Source organism: Lolium perenne, chromosome 2 (genome assembly GCF_019359855.2).
Source record: "Lolium perenne isolate Kyuss_39 chromosome 2, Kyuss_2.0, whole genome shotgun sequence".
In the NCBI taxonomy this organism is placed as follows: Eukaryota; Viridiplantae; Streptophyta; class Magnoliopsida; order Poales; family Poaceae; genus Lolium; species Lolium perenne.
In genome coordinates, this window is record NC_067245.2 from 88,257,041 (window position 1) to 88,261,344 (window position 4,304).

Consider the following 4,304-nt stretch of genomic DNA (forward strand, 5'->3'; position numbering starts at 1 on the left):
TCTCGGCGAAGGATACTAATCAAATCACATGAACACTAACAGTAACTAGTGCGGATTTAGGAGGTTAATCTGATCCTTGTAGTCGATGAGGAGAGTGTGGTCTTGGCCCTGGGAACCTTCTTGGTTGTATGGTCGATCATCAGTGCTCTCTAAACTTATTTTGATCTCAGCAGAATGGAATGACTGAAAAAAGCAACCGTGCACTTGTGATATTGTACAGACTACAGATTATGATTAGTAATTTCTGTTTACCATTTATTTGTGGATGGAAGTGCAGCAAGTGCTCAAGACACCTTATGAACCGCAGTATTGAAAGAAACCGAGCTTACACTACCCACATCTGTAGTGTTATCTTGATTAAGTCTACTAGATTTTAAAGTGCGCCTTGGCGCACGATCCCGTGGAACTCGTTTATGGGTGAAAAGGTGATAATAATTTTCCTAAACAAAATAACAAACATTTATTTAAGAGAATATATTATAGCAACTAACATTCATTGATTCTATCAAATGCAACAAAAGAAAGGAACGCCAAAAACATCATTTACATAGGCTGGTAATTGTCAGCATGGTCTTTAGGTCACGACACAAGGAACAAAAATTATGAGCGCTGGAATGAAAAGATAAATTGGCCAATATTAGGGAGCAAAATGAAATAAACAGTGAGAGTAGAAGATTAATCCATGTTCAATACATAAAAGCCCTGAAATCCAAATGCAAGATAGGAATTAAAAAAAAATCTTGTCCCAAATTGTGTCGGTGTAATTTTGTCTCAAATGATGCATACATTGGTGCACAACCACGTAGGAATAATTATTAGATAATGAAAAGGAGCTACAAAAACATGGTTCAACATAGTGAGCGGTCTCATCTGAGTTCACAACATAGATGTCAGATTATCTACATATAGCCTTAAGAAGAAGCCTCAAACGGAGTGACACAATGATCACAGAGGCCACTACCCAAAACGGAACATCAAAAGTACTTAGCACAAAAGACAGACGTGGCGAGCCAGCCATGCCATTTCTTCAGAGTTTTTGTGTATAAATCAGTACATGCTTGACTCATAGTCCAGTCTGGATGGTCAAGCACAGATTACAGAATAGTTCAACAAGGAAGTCCATAGCCCCAATATATAAAAAAATGATTAAGTACAACTCCAATATCCAGGATGCTAATTAAGCTGGAATTGAACGTGACAAATTATGCAGGAGAAAGTGAAGCACCTAGTGAGCCATAGAAGTCCATTTGTGCAGCTCGATGAACCTTTTGCAGTTTTATTTTGAACGTCTTGGACCATGGTGTACAAGTCCACATACTTTGATGGGTCAGAAGAATACTTGTTATCTCTAACAGGAAGAAAATTGTAATCTGAGGTCACCAAAAGAAATAGTAACACTATGCAGTAGACAGTACGTAAATCTATCTAAAGTAGATATAACTTATTACAATAAAAACATGATACTATACATATCGATGATTGGAACGGAAAACACTTCATTAATAGTAGTTTCTTGCATGTAGGATGCTTACCGTGATATTACCACCAACATCAATTTTCACAATTACCATAGCAGCTCCAAATTTATCTGATGCTCAAAAGCAGAAAACAAATGGGAAATTAGGAACAATGTGAAAGAATTTCTTGTTTAAGCAACAACATCAAGACTTAATGAAAAGAAAAGGTTAGCCATACTGTTAGAATAGAAGATGTATGATATCATCCTGTACAGTTTGAGCCAACACAGGTGTTTGATTTAGGAGTTGATTGGGCTTAAGAAAGCACAACATGGATCAGTATAAAACAATTTGAAGATTACCATTAAATTCAGGGCAATGAGAACATCCAGAAAAAGAAAAACAGATTTACTGAACCACGGCAAACCCAACAGATATTCCCCTCATAAGGTCACAGATAAATACTGCTCAAGTGGCAGATGAATCAACTCGGGTATTTGGAGGACTGCATGAAAATTAGTCATAGGACTAAAATAAGTAAGGAAAGATAAGTAGCCGCACCAAGCATCGGAAAGAAGTAGCAAAAATATATTTTTTGGAGTAGACAACACATGCAGGGCAAAGGTAGATCCGAATTGGACGTGAAAAACAACAAAGTATCTAATTAGTTATTTTTGCTCACTTGAGCAAGAACCCAAAATTTGTTGTTTTGGAGGACACGGAACTTGGTGACCTAGGGTCGGCTATGTCTTGAATCTCCATTGCCAGTTCAGCACCAATTTGCATATACTATGTTGTATCGGTCCTAGAAAAAGGCAATGACAAGTAAACTGAGCTGAGAAGCCATTTAGAAAATTAAAAAATACACAATGATGATTCAGTTCTGAAGAAAAAGTAGCTCAGGCTTTTTATTTAGCGAGGCACCAACATGTAAGAACTATAGTCTTCTCTAGATACATGACAATGGTACCAATTATATCTGGTAAAAGCAACTAAGGCTGTACTTGCTGATACTACATACCACATAGGTACAAACAAAAAAAATCATAGCTATTCTTGTCTGATATGCTCTCCAATCTACAGACAATCCCTCTCACATGCGAGAGCGAATGTCTCTGATGAAGCATTCAAAATAGTAGTGAACTGTGCCATCGGTACATAAATTGAAAAAAATGATCAACCAGCGGATCATGTGACACGGGAAAACATAAGTACTGTAATAAAGTGTTACTTGTGTTAGAATTTAAGAGCTTATTAGATGATGAATTGGACCAACTATGTAACCTGAAGTAAAAACATTACTGGAAACCTTCAGGTTGAGAAACACCAAATAGCACTCGACAAATTCAGTCTTCTATAACACTGAAACTACAATTGTAATGTTAATAAAAAAAACTTTCACGCATTCTCAGTCCTGGCAGGAGAAACCTAAGCACCAAACAGAAAAGTAAAACATTGTGCTCATAAGTATCATCCTTCAGGATGAATCCAAAAATAGCGAGATGCATGGGAAATGTGAGAAATGTGTTTGTCCCATGCATGGGAGGTCCTGTGCATGTTTGCGCTGTTGATATCCTGCTTTAAGATTCGTGCCACTCTGTTGTGCCAAGTTTCATTGATAAACATTGGTACACAATGACATCCTGCACGGATCTATTGCTAGTCTCTGGGAAATGTACATCGTATGGCTGGCTAGAAGGAGCTTTACCGGGGGGAGGCTCAGGCCGACTTTGGTTATTATCCTGAAGCCCTTGTCATATTCCATGGTCGCAGGTTCATCATCATATCCCTGTCATGCTCATCTTGTCATAAAGTCTAGAGTTGATACATGCATCTGAAAATATGCTGACATAGATATAGGTTGATTTAGAAAATGCAAGCAATACCATTGGTGGAGACGAAAAGCAAACACTTCAAGACTGCTATTTTTCTAGTTTTAGCAAACAGAACCTCCAAAACCGAAATTCATAAAATAGATGTTTTTCTTTCGTAATACATGAACAAGCTCAGAGTCCATACGATTAATTTGTGTTCTGTATAAGGACTCCTTTTAAATTCGGTAACCATACTGAGTAATACAACTTGTTAATGCAATGCAAAACTAAGTGAAGACATATATGGGTTCAAGATAGATGAAAATGATTCAGGTATACACTAACTACATGTGTTTAAGATGAACATCTGGAATATCAAGAAGGGAAAAAAGATACAAAGAGTAAATTCCTAAATTAACTTTCTACACCTCAAGAGGTTTATGATTGCATCATCTGGCTGCAGAACCAAACATAAACTAAATATCAAGTGTTAGTACTAACAAAGAGCCATCATGATGATAAGATTCCAAAACTGAACAAGTAAATGTTAAGTGCCCCAAACTCACTTGTATATTTCTTCTGTTGTTTCTGTACACAATACTGGCAGCCTACATCTTGTAATTTTCTTGCATTTTTTTACTCACCTTAAAGTCACTGGTGTTACTATTTTTTACTTATGTTACATGAAAAGGCTTCAAAACATCCTCATTTGTGGAACATGGATTTGCTACCATTGTCAACAAACCAGCAATTGCAAAGCTTATTCAGATAGTCCGGTAAGAGGAAGTCACAAGTAACATATCAGTTGCCCGCATAATAGTTGGATCTATACTTGGTTTGCAACCGCTGCCAGGCTTAATGCATTACCCTTCCTACAGACATGCAGCATGAAAACTGAAAACCAACCATATGGGTGTCAAGATGATTTAGCATGTCAACTTGGCCCTTTGTCATATGGGTAAAAAAGTACTTTACTGGTGCTAAGAAAGGCAGACAAATTATCTGGTGAAATTCTAAACAGGCTTTCACCTTT

The 4,304-nt window shown here is 37.1% G+C and overlaps 1 long non-coding RNA gene across 1 annotated transcript; it reads right to left on the minus strand.

Moving 5' to 3' along the window:
• Nucleotides 1–984: 984 nt before the first annotated feature.
• On the minus strand, nucleotides 985–2,599 carry LOC127333189 (uncharacterized). Its single transcript, XR_007871009.2, has 3 exons — nucleotides 1,696–2,599; nucleotides 1,533–1,588; nucleotides 985–1,348 (listed from the first exon to the last, which is right to left on the minus strand). It is a non-coding gene; the product is annotated as an uncharacterized lncRNA (long non-coding RNA).
• Between the last annotated feature and the right edge of the window lie 1,705 nt (nucleotides 2,600–4,304).